The 18236-nt window shown below is 48.5% G+C and overlaps 1 pseudogene; it reads left to right on the forward strand.

Annotated features, from left to right (window-relative positions):
- Positions 1–11956: 11956 nt before the first annotated feature.
- On the forward strand, positions 11957–18135 carry LOC120392534 (annotated as a pseudogene).
- Positions 18136–18236: the final 101 nt, after the last annotated feature.

Here is an 18236-nt window from a genome sequence, read left to right on the forward strand (position 1 = left end):
ACACTTTCCAAACAAACCATTTTGATTTTTCAGTTTGACACAATTTTTTGTTTAAAAACGTCCTTCAGTTTTATTTAAAAAAATCAAAGTTACAACCCTTGAAATGTTCCTGGTTTTTTGTTGTTGTTTTTTTTTAAGCTTTTTGGTTCATCAAAAATGTAGTTTTGTTTGACCTGAAACCAATTTTTTCCCCTTTTAAAAAAAATTATTTATTTATTTATTTTTGCAATGGCCAGTGACCCTAAAATTCTGTTTGCCCAGCTCTAGGGGCAGGGGAGGATTTTAGCGGTTATATGGTGGGTCTCTGAGTCTCCTTATTGCTCAAAGTTTTCTTACTGTAACAAATTTATTTGGGATGAGGGCAGGATGGACAAAAGCTTCTTAAAAGTGGGGGTGGGGGGGCTGCCGGCACCTGAAGAGTGGCCCTGCCCCCAGGCCACCCCTTCTCCTCAAGGCCCTGACCCCTTACACCGCCCCATTCCCTGTCCCCTTACACCACCCCACCCTCACACCGCCCCTTGCCTCCAAGACCTCACCCCCTGCTCACTCCTCTCCCCCCTCATCCAGTTGCTCACGCGGCCAGTAAAAAGAGGTGGGCCCTGGCCCCCCTGGATGAGAGTGGGAGAGGATGGATGAAGAACTGCATTCAAATATCACACTCCCCCGCCCCACCTCAAAAAAGAGCAACTCGCCAGCCACAGCAACACCTGCAACTAACCAACCCGTGCCAGTCACACCGTGTTGTGTGTTACATTCCCACCCTTGGGCGGGTTGTGTCTTTGAGAATGTGAACCCTGAGGGCCGGCAGTTCTCTGTGCAATGTGACCTCTGTGCTTACGAGAGCCATTGTTGGTAAATGTTTCAGTAGCACATATATTTATCATCCATGTACATACAGACATATTTATTAATAATTAGAACTGGTCAAAAATAGCCGAGGTGGGGAGGGGGTCATGAAAATTGAAGCCTAACCCCTCCCCCCATTCTTCAAACTTATTTGCAAATGCTTTTAATTATTATCAAATTTTTGTTTAGTTTTGGTAGGAAAAACTCCACGTTCTCTCTGAAGTGGGCAGAGAAATCCAAAATGTTTTTTTGAAAAGGGACATTTTTCAAAATATGAACAATGTAACCAAAAGGGGCAGTTTTAATTAAAAGTTGCATTGTCAATGTAAAGCCATTTTTCACCAGCTCTATTACTGTAGAAAAAACTGAGTTTATTTTTCATGATGCGTCGTTTGGGCCAGGTGCCAAGCGGTGTCCGGGTTTTGCACAGCTCTTCTCTTCTTGCATCTGTGCCTCTCAGGAGCTTTGGCCTTAAACTTAGCCTTGGAAACACTTATGTGCATGTTTAACTTTAATTACTGCTGTGAGTAATTCCATTTCAATGGGACGACTCTGAGGTCGGGTTTACACTATGGCTCTATATCGGTGTAACTCAGGGGTGTGAAAAATCCACTCCCTGAGTGATGCAGACCTAATCCCCCATGTAGACAGTGCTATGTCAGAGGGAGAGCTCCCTCTGCTGGCCAGCGACATATCTACTGCCTCTTGGGGAGATGGAATAACTACACCGACAGGAGAGATCTCTCCCCGAGCGTCTTCACTGAAGTGCTATAATGACGTGGCTGCATTTGTGTAGCTGAATCGATGTAGCATTTTTAAGTGTAGACGTGCCCTCGGTAGACAGGCTAAGCCCTTGCTTAGGTGTTTGCTGGATCGGGGCCGTAATGTGTATCTGGCCCATGTAAATGTGACGGAACAACGAATAATCTGTGAGGGTTTGGAAAGAAGGGCAAGGTAAAGCACCTTCTTAGTGTTGGAAGTGGATAAAGTGTGTGGTTACAATAGAGACACAAGGTGGGTGAGGGAATCTCTTATCGGCCCAACTTCCGTTGGAGCGAGGGAGACGAGCTTTCGCACCACACAGAGCTCTGCTTCAGGTCCAATAAAAGAATCACCTCCCCCACCTTGTCTCTCTAATATCCTGGGACCGACACGGCTACCACTACTGTCTACAATAGACGTATATTGTTTTTTATTTTTCTTTCAAGTGTTTCCTCCTGTGCTGTTGTATATACTCTTGAATGCTATTTAATACCCGTGAATACTTAATGTGTATAAATAAATTGTATTTTAAAGCTAACTGTGTGCTGGATTTTATTTTATGTGAGAAAAAGTAGCTAGCAAAAAACCTGATCTTAGAACTTGAAAGTACCCAGCCTCTAACCGCGCTGCCATAACATCTTAGAGGCAATCCAAGAAAAAACTATTAACACTGAGACTTGTACAAGAAACGAGTGTTAAATAGATACCAGCCTAACTATCTATGTAGCCATCCCTATATCTATCTATCCCTCAGCACCTCAGAGCCCTCAGAGCACCTCAGCACCTCAGAGCCCTGTCACAAAGCAGGACCCAGCACTGTACAAACACTGAACAAAGGGATGGTCCCTGCCTCAAGGGATTGACAATTTGAGAATAAGACAAGAGAAAACATATGGTGGGAGGTCGGCGCACAGGGAAACAACGAAGTTGTATTTGTCAGCATGCTAAGAACTAAAGGTCCATCTAGCCCAGTGACCTGTCTTCCGACAGTGGCCAGTGCCAGGTGCCCCAGAGGGAATGAACAGAGCAGGGAATCATCAAGTGATCCATCCCCTGTCGCCCATTCCCAGCTTTCGGCAAACGGAGGCTAGGGACACCATCCCTGCCCATCCTGGCTAATAGCCATTGATGGACCTATCCTCCATGAACTTATCTAGTTCTTTTTTGAACCCTATTAGTGTCTTGGCCTTCACATTATCCTCTGACAAGGAGTTCCACAGGTTGACTGTGCATTGTGGGAAGAAATACTGCTTTTCTCTGTTTATACCTGCTGCCTCTTAATTTCATTTGGTGACCCTTAGTTCTTGTGTTACAAGAAAGAGTAAATAACACGTCCTTATCTACTTTCTCCAGATGTGTCATGATTTTATAGACCTCTAGCATAACCCGCCCCCTTAGTTGTCTCTTTTCCAAGCTGAAAAGTCTTATTAATCTCTCCTCAGAGGGAAGCTGCTCCAGACTCGTAATCATTTTTGTTGCCCTTTTCTGAACCTTTTCCAAGTCCAATATATCTTTTTTGAGATGAGGTGACCACTGCACACAGTATTCGAGATGTGGGTGTACCATGGATTTCTATAGAAGCTGTGGTCTCAACACACCAGTAAACAAATGAGCGTCAAGTTGGTTTCAGGTTTCCCGGCACAGGAGAGTTTTTGAGGGTGATTTGAAAGAGGGCAACACGACGGCTTTGACGGGGAGCTGCTCCCAGGCGTCAGGGGCCGCGGGGCAGAAAACACGAAAGGGCTTGGTGGGAAATGGAGGCTGACATCATTGGCTGATTGGAGGTGAGTCAACATCTTGATAGCGAATGAGAGAGGCCAGGTAGGGTGGGGATTGTGAAGACAAGGCTGTACATCGCCCTATGGCACTTATGTCTCCCCCGTATCCCATCACTGTAGTACAGGAGCATCTCACAATCTTTGGATGAATTTATCTTCCCGACACCCCGTGTATCTAACGTGAATTCTCCCCTTAGGAAAAGCTGCCCTGAGCCCTCTGGAGAACAGCCAGTCATTCCACCTCCAAACTGCACCAGAGAACCTCTGTACCCGCTCTTGTTCACTCCACCCACGTCCTCGCCCTTGCGTCCCGCTTCAAGAGCAGGTGGCAGGGCCTGCTGCCCCCTGAGAGCATGAGGAACCCCTGGGGACCAGCCAGTACCGCAGTCCGGCTCCACAGCCAGCCAGGGATACTAACTGGCGGCTCCTCCCTGGACCCATGGCACAGTTCACCAGCTCCCCCAGCGCCTGTCCCTTTTGTGGAGAGAGAGAGACCCAGGCACATGTCTGTGACCTTGCAGCCCCTCTTCCGGCTCCTCCAGAACCTCATCACACCACCTGATCTGGGCACTCACCCCAGCTGCCCCACAAAGCCGCAAGATCCCCTCCTCAACCACCTCCTGGCGCTGGCCCGGCGGCCGTCCGTCACTCCAGGAGCAGAAAGCTGGAGGGGGTTCCTCTGGGCAGCGCCCACTGACTCCTGGACGCCTTCGAGGAGCAGTGGGGGCTGTCGGGGGTTCTCTGCTTGGTGTTCTCCACCGGATTCCTGATTTTCCACCTTAGACCGGGCTCCCGTTCCTGTTTTCTCCTCTATTGTCCCTCACAATCAATTGGAGCCTGGACTTAGTGGTTCCTCCCCCTTTGTCGAGGGACGGAGCCTTTAGTTCTGGCAGGCCCAGACCGGCCTGTACTAATACTTCCCAGAGCACGAGCACCCACAGCAGGTGCGTCTATAGCCTGGGAGATTTCCCCAAATCTGGGAATTTTTGAGTAAAATGTTTCAACTTGGGAAACTGGGAATTTTCATTCAAAACCTAAATAATCCTGAGAAAATTTCATAAAAAGTAAAAGACTTTCCAAATCTAAAAAATCCTAGGAAGTTTTCATAAAAAGTAAAATATTTGCGCTTCTTTTAAATTTCCCTCAAAATGTGTTCTTCCCCTGGTGAATATTTGTCACGTGATTTTCATAATCGGGCTGTGCTGTTCTCATATTGGTGGTGCTTCGACGTACTATATCATGACGGCACAAGTGAAGTGATACGTGCACTCATGCACTCACAACAAACCAACCTCAGCAACAGCTGGCTGGCGGGTAATGAGGAGATGGTTATCAAATTTATCTTCTAGGTAAGGTTTCTTCCAATAATTAAGTCTATTGCAATACTTATTGGTTATGATTAGTTTCTTGATCTGTCATTACATCTCTAAAATTTTGTATTTCGTGCTTGCAGTGGCATAGAGAACGTGGACCAGAGCTTTCGGCTGTTTATAAATTTGTAACAGCACCTTCCTCCAGGCAAATATTAAATATCTTCGCCAACGGTGTTAGGTAATCATATACGATATGTTCCCTTCTTTGATTTAAATATAAATTGAAATATACATTATACTAATTATCGCATTCCATTATTTCAGAGATCTCAGTCCATTTTTTATCTAACGTAAAAAATGAATAAAGAGACCGGTAAGGCTGGTGAGGAGAGGAAGAAGACTGCAGGAGTAGACAAAGATCCGTCCACGTCGAAACGAAAACAACAGGAGAGCACCCCCGACAGAGTATTGAAGACTTGGGGTGAACTTCTTCCCAAAGAGAAGCCATCTACTTTCAAAAAAGCCTTGCAAGACTCGTGGCTTCAAGAAGGTAAATACAAAGACTGGCTGCAGAAAGTAGAAAACAATCGTTTTTTAGCTTATTTCAAATGCTGTGATGTAAAAATCCAGGCAGGTACTAGTGAGTTAGATAAGGAGGCTAATGGTAAAAAACAGAAACGAAAGGTTGAGACAGTATCTAATACACAGAAAATTGATGATATGTTTAATAAACAAAATTTAAAAAAGCAAAAAAAATTGAAGAGCAAGTTAAAAATGCAGAGATTAGAATGGCCTGTTACTTTGCTGAACACAATGTCAGTATTCAATCTGTTGAATACTTGACTGAAGTAGTTAAAAAATGTTTCCCTGATTCCAAAATTGCTGAGGCTGTAACATTAAAGAAAGATAAATGTACTGCTAGAATTAGCAATGTTTTGGCTCAAACTGAGACTGAGGAACTTGTAGAAAAATTGAAAGTTAATGAATTTAGTGTATTTGTGGATGAATCTACTTCAGGGAATAAATACCTCGCAGTTGTTGTGCGATCCAATCGATCCAATGGCAAAATTACCTCACAATTATTAGAACTTGACACCAAAAATTGCACTGCAGAGGGGATTTACACTACTTTTAAAGAGTCTATGATGGGGAAAAATATTCCTTTGAATAATATTTTAGGTGTAGCTGTAGGGATATTAAAGAAGGTTTACATTAAACAGGGTTTATATGACAAATGATTTATTGATTTATTGTTAAGTAATACTTTATAACTTAAGGTTTATGTTAGAAGTACATTTGTAATGATTTATTGATAGCTGTATAAGGTTTATGTTAGAAGTAAGTCTGTGTGGATTTATTGTTAAAAATAGCTGTGTAAGGTTTATGTTAAAAGTAAATTTGTAAGGATTTATTGTTTAAAATAGCGGTGTCTGTGTAAAGCCTGCTCAAGGAGATACTTTGTACAAAACTTGTTAGACGTCAATTAACTCTAAGTGCCTGTTTTCTAAATGAAACTTTGAAGTCGCTACTTTGCTTTGTAAATGGCGGCTGTAAGCTGTTAACTGGTTAATGGACGTCAAATGACTCTAAGTGCCTGTTTTCTAAGTGAAACTTTGTAACTGCTACTTTATTTTGTAATGGCCGCTGTAAGCTGCTGATTGTTAATTGACTCAGCACCTTGTTAACTCATTGCACGAGCTGTCAATTGACTCTGTAAGCTGCTAATTGGCCAATTGACTTTGTTAACTCAGCGCCCAAGCCGTCAATTAACCCTGTGCCTCAGGCAAAACTATGTAACTATCTTGTGCTCCCCCTTCTCTGGCTGCCTTGCTGGCTGGAGCTCCTTCTCCAAAAAATAAATAAATAATAATAATAAAAAAAAACCCCACCGCAGTAAGCCAAAACAGTGGACCCCCCACCTCTGTTAATTAATTTTTATCTCATTTTATGTTTCTTGATGGTTAAAAGACAAGGAGTCTCACACCCCAAAAAGATAAAGAAGACAGTAAAATAAATGTAGTTATGAATGTGAATGAGTGTCTAGTTTAAATGCTGAATGAATGGTTAGGGAGTTACCAGCCGAGAAAATTCAGTGTTGGCTGAAGAAGGTATCAAGTGGAATCAACCAGATGACCCCCGGAGGGCGAACTGGAATCCACCCCGGCACCTCAAAGGAAACAAAGGACAGAATGGAACCAGCTATCTGCTGATTGATCTAGCAACAGCAGAATGAAGAACTAACATAGGGAAAAATCCCTATAAAACTGAACTCTGGAGAATAAGGACTTTGAGTCAATGGTTCTGCTGCCAGCCTCCAGGAGCATCAGGTGCACCTGACCCGGAGTCGGCTCCACTCTTGTGTGCAGGATACCTGGCCAGTATTCTGTCACAAGCAACTTTAGGCTGGTAACTATAATATCTACACAGAACTTGTATGAATGATTGTGTGAATGGATGGATATATATATATATATATATATAGTAATCATAGGAATAAGTAGCCAAACAACGTTGTTTGCTGTTATCTTCTATTTTATTGTGATATTTACAATAAATGTGACAAATGTCTTTTCCCCTTTAATAAGATCCTGCTAGTTTTTATTGGTATAACATAGCCTGTGATGGAGCCAGTGTAATGATAGGGCCAAAGAACACATTTTTCTCTAAACTGAGAGATGTTCCACACATAGTTTTAGTCAGGTGCATTTGCCACACATCAGCTCTGATCTCTAGTTCTGCTGCAAGTGTTTTACCTAATTTTGTGGAGCAATTTATATCAGATATGACTAACTATCCTGCACATAGTGTAGAAAAGAAAGAAGAAATTCAGGAGATGGTGGAATATTTTCTAAACATCAAATTAGGAATGTTAAAACAAAGTTTAACCAGATGGTTAGCTTTGCACCCATGTGTTAATAGAGTTTTGATCTTATGGGATGCCCTGTTTAACGATATTCAACTTAAATGTATCAGTTGAAAAAGCCCAAAAGCAAAATATATTTATGATGTAATGTGCTATCCAGAATTTAGAGCTTATTTGTTCTTTTTGAAATATGTTTTGGATTATATGAACAAATTTAATGCTCTTTTCCAAAGCGCAAGACCGCTGATTCATGGCATCAAACCGGAATCTGAAACTTTTTAAGCTTATAGCAGCAAATTACTTAAAGCCAAATTTCCTGAATGAAGAACTAGTAAAAATTAATGTAGCACATCCCTCAATTTTTAAAAAAATTGAAGACATTTACACTGGCCCAGAATGCGAAAACTACTTAAAATCTATTGAGCCAAACTTAGCTTTGCTTGTCAGAAAGAATATCCTACACTGTTATATCACTTGCTGTCAAGAAATGCAGCACAGACTGCCACTTGATTCTGTTGTTTTCACAGAAGTTCAGTTTGTAGATCGTGCAATATGCCTTCATGTTAATGTTGCCAAAGAGAAAAAAGCTATCACTAAACTTTGTGTCATATTTATGGTTGATTTCAACGCTGCTCAGAGTGAACTCAGAGCCCTGCCATTATCTCTTGAATTAAATCAAATTGCAATTTTAAAAAGCACACCAATTGATGAAATGTGGCAAGAGATTTCACAAATCAAAGATTATTCAGCTCCATTCATGTTTGCAAATATATCTGAACTGGCCAAAAAGGTTTTCACATTACCACATTCAAATGCAGCATGTGAAAGAATTTTTTCAATGGTAACTGAAATAAAAACCAAAATAAGAAACTGTCTGACAACCAAAACACTCAATTCTAGTGTAGTTATAAGGTCAGCTTTGAAAGCAAAGCAAGAGAAATGTTCTGATTTTGTAATTACTATTAAGCACTTGTATTTACATTGTAAAAATATGTACAGTAAAAATGACAGTGATAAAACTAGTACAAATATGAATGATGGTAATGATGTTCCTAGTGACGACTCAGACCATGAGTCAGAAAACAGATAAAACTCAGAGATGATAATAATAAGGAAAAGTATATAAAAGAGTGTTATTTGTTGTTTGCTTTATCTTATTTTATAATCATATGTTTACTTTTTATTTTTTCAAAGTAACTTTGATGTACAGTACACTGCAGGGCACATGCTGTGCTTATGAATACTTTTATTTTTAAAACAGTGAAATTTGTGTAAAATATATTGTTTTCTATCATTTCAATCCTACTCCTCATGTGTTAAATATTTTTACTGTATAAGTAATATACATTTAACACTGAAAAACGTCTATACATGTAAAAATTATAATAAATGTGAAATATCTCAAATGAATAAGAATAATTTGGATATAATATAATATAGTTATGAAAAGCACACATATGTTCCTTTGAGACTTTGAAATAAAAAACTTTATCTGGGAATTTTTCACCAGATTTGGGAAATTTTTAGCGCTAGGTTAGGAAAAGTTGGCATCACCACATAGAAGCACTGAGCTAGGGAAAGGGATAGCTCGGTGGTTTGAGCATTCAGCTACTAAACCCAGGATTGTGAGCTCAATCTGCGGGGGGCATTTAGGGATTTGGGGCAAAATCAGTACTTGGTCCTGCTAGTGAAGGCAGGGGGCTGGACTCAATGACCTTTCAGGGTCCCTTCCAGCTCTATGAGCGAGGTGTATCTAATATCTCCATATATCATTATTGTTACCCACAGTGAGGGACTCCCACTGGCATCAGCTCCATTTACCGAGCCCAAGAGAGCGACGGGCAGCTCTTCTAAAAGGACCCCATACAGAAGGAGTTGAATTCCCCAGATGTTCCATACTTTGATTCCCCCGGAGTGGCCATTTAGGGCGGATGGGGGGGGGCACCTGCCCCCCCCCGTTTTGTACCATCAGGGGAGATCAACACCCCCCCTTCCCTTGCTGCTCCCCCCTCCCCAAAATCTGAAATGGTGCCCCTGGATTCCCCCCACTGCACCAAGCCTGTTCCCCGCCCCAGTTCTGCCTTTCTGCTCATCATGCAGAGCAGCAGTTTCCTGCCTGTTCAGGCTGACAACCCTCCCCCCCTGCAAAATCCAAAATGCCCCAACCCGCTTGTATCGGTGCTAACGACGCCATGCGCCCACACCCCGCTGTAGCGACGACATCGGATCTCCCAGCTCCCCAGGGTTTGGCCATCCCAGTTTTCTTCTGGAAATTGGCTCTTTTTCGCCTAAGACTGTAATAAAACTTTCAGCACCTCACGACCTCCCCTTTTTGTGACCCCCGGCAACTTGCTGGGGGACAAACACGGGGGTGCACGAGGCAAGCTCGCAGCGTCCTGCGTGGGGGGCTCTCGGCCGCCGCTGCGGTGGGACCGGAACAGCCGCTGGGCCGATGGCCCAGGGCTGGGCTGTGGGGCTGGCTGGTTTCTGAACCGGGGACGCAATCCTGGGTTCACTCGCTACCGCGCGCCCTGCCAGCGCACCCAACCCCGAGGGAGAAACAGCCCGGAGGGGCGTGAAACGTAGGAGGTGCGGGAACGGGACAGCAACGGGCTGAGGCACGTCTGCTCCCACGAGCATCTCAGACAGAGTGTGCCAAGCGTTTTGTGCGCGCCCCTATTTATATGGCCACGTGACTGCGCAAATCCGCTCAGTGATTGGACCAGGAGAGGGGGGCGGGGAGCTCACAACTGCAGCTTCCAGGTTTCGTTTTCAGGTCTATTTAAACGTCCTCCTTCTTAACCCCGGTTTTGTGCCTTTTTATTTGCACTTGATTTCCCAGTTTGGGTAGACCATGCTTTGAGTTTGATTTAATGTCTGGTCTGCTGTTTTCTGGTTTCTTGCCTTATCCTTTACGTCATTGCTCTGTTATTTATGTCAGAGGCAACTGGTGCCCAGGATGATAGGTGCTATCAGGGAGGTAGAGTACGGACAGCGCTGGGAGAGCTTTCTCCCAGCGCTGGCGCTTTGACTACACTTAGCACTTCAAAGCGCTGCCGCACACAGCCGCGGCAGCGCTTTGAAGTGCTAAGTGTAGCCACAGCCTGGGCTGGTAGCCCTGCCTGTTGTAAAGCAACCTTAACATTTACAGTTATAAGACCCTGTTTTCAGTTGCTTATAACTTTGCCAGACTTCAACTGTTTGGACTGAAATTTTCCCAGGCAGGTCAGAGCATGTGTTGACCTTTGCTGCTATATGTGTTAACCCTCCTTGTACAATAGCCACCAAAATAACGGTAACACCAGGACAAACAACACATGCAGATTCTGAAAATTGCTGCTTGAATTTAGCACTACGGGAGCTGGAAGAAGGGGAGTTCTGAGGCGAGAGACGATAGGGAGCCTGCACCCTGCAGTTGGTGAGTAGGGGGTTAGGTTAGGGATTGCTGGGGGGGGGCTCTGCATCCCCCTGTGAGCAGGGGTTGGGGAGGGGGCACAAGCGCCGACTCCCTGGGTAACTTCAGCGTGGTGCCGTGTGTATGTGTGTGTGTGAGAGAGAGAGAGACACACACACACACACACATCTTTATTTTAAAGTTGAAAGTTAATGGATTAAATACAATAGATTAAAACAAGCATTTACATTGACTCTGAGAGTGGATGATTAGGCAGAGGAGGAGGAGGGGAAGGGGGGACGAAGGAGGGGTGCTGAGGGGAGGGAGGAGAGGAGTTAGGGGAGAGAGGAAGGGGACGAAGGGGGGAGGAGGAGGAGAGGAGGGGGACGAAGGGAGGGAGAGGGGGGGCTCGAGGGAAGTGGAGTTGGAGGAGGGGGTGAAGAGAGGGGGGGTGAAGGAGGAGGAGGAGGTACCGAAGGAGAGGGAGGAGGAGGGGCTGAAGGGGGGGTGAAGGAGGAGAGGAGGCTGAAGGGGGGGTGAAGGAGGAGAGGAGGCTGAAGGGAGCTGTTACCACTCAAGAGAGAGATCTTGGAGTCGTGGATAGTTCTCTGAAAACATCCACTCAATGTGCAGGGGCAGTCAGAAAAGCGAACAGAATGCTGGGAATAATTAAGAAGGGGATAGAAAATAGGCCAGAAAATATCATGTTCCTGCTATATAAATCCATGTGTGTGTGTGTGAGGAGGGCCTGCTCCTTCACCCCTTGGGTCGGTGCCTATCACAGGTGGGCAGATCCCTGTGGGTGGGGCCCATAGCAGATCAGGTCACTGGCCCCTCCACCCCCAAGGGCTTCAGTGGGGTTTAAGGGAGTTTAATCACCATGGCATCGCCTCTGGCAGGGGGTTGGGCAGCTGGGCAGGGAACGAGAAACCACAAATCGCCCCTCCACCCCCCTGACTTGTTCTGCTTGGGTCCGTCTGGGCTTTCAGATTGGCTGGAGAGTCCGGAGCAGGGTGTGGGGGGAGCGAGGGCCAGGACCCCCGCCCTGGCTCGGCTTCGCTGAATCGGACCCAGTCAGACAGAGGGGAGCCGACCCCAGCCCAGTGACTGTAGCCTGAGTGTCGCTGAGAGACAATGGGGCCAGCACCTGGGGCTGCTGAGAGCGAAGTGCCGCTGCAGGAGTTGCGTGTTGATGGCGATGGACACCTGGAGACTGACGGGGAGCCAGGTAATGGGGCGTCGCTGCCTGGGACCAGGCTGGAGAGACCCTGAGGCTGCCTGGGGTGCTGGAAAGGGGAGGTGGGGGCAGGGTCCATGGCCCTCCCGCTCCTCTTCCCTCTGAGGTCTCCCCCCCCACACACACCTGGCCAGTAGCTGGAGCCCTGCTAGGGAGCCCAGGCAGTTGCAGGGAGCCATGGACCCTCCAATTGCCTGGTGTGGGGGCCGACAGCAGCCCCTGGCCTTTATCCTTGCCCCCCCCCGGGCTCCCTGCCCAGAGCAGGGGGAGGGTCTACAGTTCCCAGAGCTGCAGCTCTTACCATGGCCCGGCTGCTGCTCCGAGGCCCTGCTCCCCAGCCAGAGCCGGATTGTGGTTACAGCCCCCGGGCAGCTCTGGGGAGCCGTGGACCCTCCATTGGCTCTTGGTGGGAGGTCTGGGGGGCAGGGACATGGGCCAGAGGCTGCTCTCAGTGCCCCCACCCTGGGCAGATGGAGGGCCCAGGGCTTTCCGCAGCTGCCTGGCTGGGGGCGGGGCCTCAGGAAGAAGAGGTGGGGCCATGGAGGAGGCGGGGGCTCTTGCCTCCCACATAGTGGAAGCAGCAACTGCCCAGCCCACTGTCTGTGGGCAGCAGGGAGTGGTCACCCCCCGGGGCTCTCAGGGCACCGATCCCGGCTCACAGCTGCTGCCTGGTGCACACAGCGGTGGCCGTGGGGCTGTGCAGGGGCCTCCTGGGCTGGGTGTGTCAGACCCCCTGGGACAGCCCTGGCCCAGCTCTGCCTGGTTCCTTCTCCCCCCTTCTGCTGTGTGTGGCCAGTGCGAGACCCCAGTGTGTGGGGACAGGCGCACTCGTGACAGCCTGGCTGGGGGTGCCGGGGGGGCACTGGGCTGAGGGGAAGGAGGGACTGTTCTGCCAGCCCCAGCCTGCCTGAGCCTCCGGGCTCCTCTCCCAGAGCGTCTGACGGGAGGAGCCATTGACAGAACGGGGCATGTTCTAGGGCAGCTCCAGCCCTGGTGCTGTCGGTGAGACGTGTCCTCGCGGCCCGGCCTGACGGGTCTTTGTGTTTCAGAACCTCCTCGTAACTGCAAGAAAAGTCAAACCGGTCCAGTTGTGGTTGCACTGATAGTTCTATCATCTGCTTTGATCGCTGCCATCATTGCTCTGGCAGGTGAGTTCCCAGCTTCTGCCCTGCTCCCTTCCCCTCCCCTCCCCTCCCTCTACGATCTCTGTGATTCCCATTCCCCTGGGACCTACCACCGTCACTCTCTCCTCCCGGCCTGTCTGGCTTCTGCCCCTGGGACAGAGGATTCCTGGGGGATGTTCCTCCACAACCCTCTTCCTGCTCCCCCCAGACCCCTGCACCTGGGCACTCTCTGTGTCGGACGATCTGACTGACATTAGCTCCCCCCAGCCCAGCTCTGAGCACTATGGACCCAAGTCACCTATACCATGTGCCATGAAGCAGTCGCTTACCAGGGTGTCTCATGGGACAGGGCGCAGAGCAGCAATGAGCCCTTTGCCTGCACTGTGTTGCTCTGAGGTTACCAGCCTGGCCTTCCTGCATCTTCAGGTGCTGCTGTGTTATTGAAATGAGCTATAGAATTCAGTCTAGACCCCTCCATCAACGCTGCATTGAAACCCACCAGTTGCTGATCTTGGCCATGAAGGGTCCCTTAGCACCATTCACTCCCCCAAGCTGCACAGCCAGCACATGTTAGTGCACAGGGTGTGTTTTTGCGGTGAACATGAACCCTGCTGTATCTGCCAGTAGTCTGCGGCAGGGCGGGGCTGTGAGACTGTCGGGGGTGGGATTTATCTATTGCCCTGGGATCAGATCACTGGGCCCCAGGGGGGTTTAGTAGCTGGCAGAGGGCATTGAATCTGGGTCTGTCTGCTTTAGGAATCCTTTGTGCCAAAGTCATGACCTCAGTGCGGTTGAATTGGTGCAAACGGCTACAGTAGACGCACTGCACTGGGGCACAAAGGAGCTTGCCTGGGTGCAGTTCGCTGCAGGAGTTACCAGAGTGAGCCCTGCTGCTCCAGCGCATCTCCAGGAGGTGTTTGCCCTGATGGAACTGCGTCACTGGGATTATACTGGTGCAAATTGCTCTGATACAGATGGGCCCTGAATCCTGGCTCCTGCTGCAATGGCAGGCTGTTGCAATGGGCAGCATTGGCTGCCACTGTGTAAGGTGGGATCTGTGAGCTTGGGGTTGGTTACACACCTACAGGTGCAGGGAGCTCTGTAGAACATTTGGCATCTGCCCTGGAGATGGATGGTAGAGAGAGCCTGTGTCGTCAGCTGTTAGTCACTGACTTCTCTGCTCAGTTCTGTAGGGGAGGTTGTGGGCTACTGTGCACTGCGCAGTTAAGTCTACAGGGTGAGACATGGCTTGTGAGTGAGATGAGCGCGTGCTCTTTCTTTGACAGTGGCCTGGTTTGACTGACTCTTCCAGACTTAGTGTCTGTTCCTCCCTGAGCGCCAGCCACATGGGAAGGCTTTAAAACCACTTACCCAGTTACTGTGGTGCAAAAAACGGTGATATGCTCAAAAATGTCTGGAGGGGTTTGAGTCAGATTCCTCTCAACTAGTCAGGCCTTTCAAATATCTCTTGGGTGTCAATTATGGGTGACCCCACTGCTGTTCTTTCCTGGCACTGAAAGGGTTACACTGTGTGAGGGCTTCCAGCAAGTGTCTTCCTTGCAGCTGTATTTGGGGAAAGAAAAGTCTGCAGGTAGGAGGTGAATTAAGTTACATCATTCCAGGCTGACAAGGTAACTGGTCACTTCCTGTTGCTGCGGTTTCTGATGCCACCTTGTGGCTTTCATGTCCCTGGGTGAAAGTTACTGCACAGTCTTCTGTTATTCACCTGCTGTTTGTTGCTGGCTTGAATGTCCAGCTGTTGCTCTTGTGCCTGGGGTGAAATGCTCTGGGCTGTGTTAGTGCCTCCCAGGCTGGGAGGGTCCCTGGAATCCTCCCTGCCAGGCAAATTTACTGTGACAAACGTCTCCCTCAACCTGCGTCTGATTGCAGTGGACAGGCCCAGGCTGGGGGCCCCAGTAGGTTTGGCAAGTCGGTCAATTGACTGCATGTTTGGCTGCAGCCAAACAGTGTCAAATACTCCAGCAAGAACCCTGGGGGTAGGAGGCCGCTTGCCATTTTGATTGCACGTGTGTTTCTTCAGAACTTCGTTTCATTGTTTCACTTTTTCATCTGAGTTAAAATAAGTCAGTTAAGTACATTTTTTTGTTTTTAAATTAGGTGTAATTTATCTAATCTAAAGCTAAACCTCCTGGAGACAATGAACTCTTGCTCTTGTTTGTTACTGTTCTGATAATTTTTTGAAATATTCAACCATTTTTTTGACATATTTGACTGGTCAATTGACCGATTTGTTTTTGTATTAGTCAAATGCCCAATTATAGATGCAACTCTTACCTCACATGTTACTTTCTCATTCTCAGTGCTGGCATATAAGCTTTTATCAGCTGATCTGTGCCCCCCTGCTGGCGCTGCATGCCTGGACGGCTGGATGGGATACCGAGGGAAATGCTACTTTTTCTCCGAGACTGAAGGGAACTGGACCTACATAGAGAGACTCTGCTCCTCCTTTGGTGCCTCCCTGGCTGGGATCGACAGTGAGCAGGAAATGGTGAGCGACTCTCTCATTGCGATACACTGGATTGGCACAGCAGCTGCTGCAGTAGGACCTGGGCTCTGTCCCTGTGGGGCAAGGAGCAGCTCTGAGCCCTCTCGTGCTGGGAGGCCACAGCGAATGGACTTCCAGCCCCTGAATGCCAGGCCTGGTTGGGCCCAGGGCCCTAGTGTCTGTGTGTGATCACAGGGATTGCCCATTCTCAGCTGCCCCCCTCCCCAAATAGGGAGACAGCCCCTGTCTAGGGCAGGGCTGACTTGGGCATCTCCTGGCTGCTGGGGTGGGACTGAGAACACAGGCAGTGCTCCTGCTTTGGGGATGGGAAAGGAGCAGCCAGCTGAGGATGGGGGGGGGATCCTCTCAGCATTAACCCCTCTTACTTCAGCTTGACTTGCTCCCTCCTCCTACCTTGCTGTGGTGAGCGGCGGCTGCTCTGTGAGAAGTGACCCAGCAGCTGCCCCCAGGCCAGGGGAACTTGGGGTGCAGGTGACTGGGAGCACAGGGGCGGGGCTGCTGTGTGCGGTGGGAGGGTTAATACGGCCTGGGTGATCTTGTGCTTTGCAAGAGGGAGGGGGAAATCCAGCGTCCTTCTGAAAATAAATTGAGCCCTTCAATGTGTGACTGGGATTCTCTGCAGTTCAGAGCCCTGGAGGGGGGGGCGGGGAAAGCACCAGAGCTGGGGTTGATCCGTGCTGTCTCTCTGCTTTCTTTCAGATGTTCCTGCTGCGCCATAAGGATGCCCATGACCACTGGATCGGCCTCTGGAGGGAGCAGGGGCAGCCCTGGAAATGGACCAACGGCACCGAATTCAACCACCTGTGAGTCTGTCTCACCCTTTGTACTAATTCCCTGGGCTTGGGGGTTCTGGTGTCTGAGCTGTTTGAGTTCAGGTGGATCCACCATTCAGTGCTAGTGAAACAACCAGACACGACCCTGGTCCGTTCGCGTCCTGCGTGTATTAGAGACCGATGGGAGCCGGCCACAGCCAGAGGTGCCCTTGCAGTGTGCTGGGATTTCAGCTGGGATACTCGCTGTTCTTCCCCAGCCCTCATCAGCAAGGTCCCTGGGGTGTCTGACACACACCACCCCCGTCATTGGAGCTAAATAATCCACTTCTTTAAGTGAAAACCCCTCCTGATTGATAAAGCTCTTACACAGGCCAGCCACTAGCGGGGGATGGAGACCCCCCCACTTCCCTGGTCTGGGTTATTTCAGTACTTTGAAAAATCAGGCTGTTATGGCGCTGGGTCAGTGCTCCCCAAGGCCAGTCCCCATTCTGCTGTATTGGACCCAACCTTTGGATCCCACCTGCTTCCAGCTCCACTGGGCCTGAATAGCTGCCAGACACTGTCCCTAGTTCAGGCCTCTGTGGCCCACTCCTGGGGTACAGACGCCCTGTCTGGTACCCTCCTTAGGATGTGGGACCCTGCAGTCCAGCTGCTGTGGGACCCAAAACCAGCGCTGAACCCTCCCAAACCTCCCTAGAGGCCATGCTGTCCCTAGAGCTCCACCCTCCACTCCAGATGAACTCTGGGAGAGTCATGTGACGGTTACAAACAAGGAACACCTGCTTTCGCAAAGGAACTTCTCAAACACTCTCTTTTCCCTCTTCCCAATGGACAGCTCAAGAGTTTTATAGATCAATGGAAGAGGAAACCCCTAAATGCAATTTCTTCTTTCAGTGTCTTCTTGGTTCTGAGCAGAGTGTTTCAAGGAGGCAAGATCCCTCCTGCCCCCCACTTTCCCTGCTCAGTCGTCTGGTTCTGGTGATGATCTGCCGCCCTTGTTAGAGGACCGGTCCCTTTCTGAAAATCAGTCTCACAAATTCTCCCCGTCCTGCTGGGGACTTTCCATTCTCCAGCTCCCCTGTGGGCTGCTCAGTATAGAGGGATTCTAACAGTCAGCAGTTCTGCAAAGCCCCCACTGTCCTGAGCTCTGCTTCTGAGGGGCTGTGAGAGTAGCTGCTCCGCACTCAGGCCTGCACTGCTGAGAACGGCTCCCCTGACTGTGACTGGTGAAATGCCCAGACTGCCTGACTGCAACACCCCGGCTTCTGTGTTGCAGGTTTGTGATAAGAGGAGGCGGTGACTGCGCGTATCTGAATGACGAGAAAGGGGTCAGCAGCTCACGGTGCTACATGGAAAGACGGTGGATCTGTAGCAAACTGAGGTGTATGTGATGGGCAAAGGGACTGCACTGGAAGGAAGCTCAAAATAAGTCTTCCAGAAATGACACTGATACAACTCACATCTACTTGAACGAGCCATGTCCCCATTCATTAGCCTGGCCAAGCTCAAGATCTCAAAATCAGGCAGTAGGGCCCTCAAGCGATAAGTGTGTGTCATTTAAACTGTGGATTCTTTGTATGTCCCTTCTGCTTCTGAACCTTTACACTCAGGGACACATT

Source organism: Mauremys reevesii, unplaced genomic scaffold, assembly GCF_016161935.1.
Source record: "Mauremys reevesii isolate NIE-2019 unplaced genomic scaffold, ASM1616193v1 Contig1, whole genome shotgun sequence".
NCBI classification, from domain to species: Eukaryota; Metazoa; Chordata; order Testudines; family Geoemydidae; genus Mauremys; species Mauremys reevesii.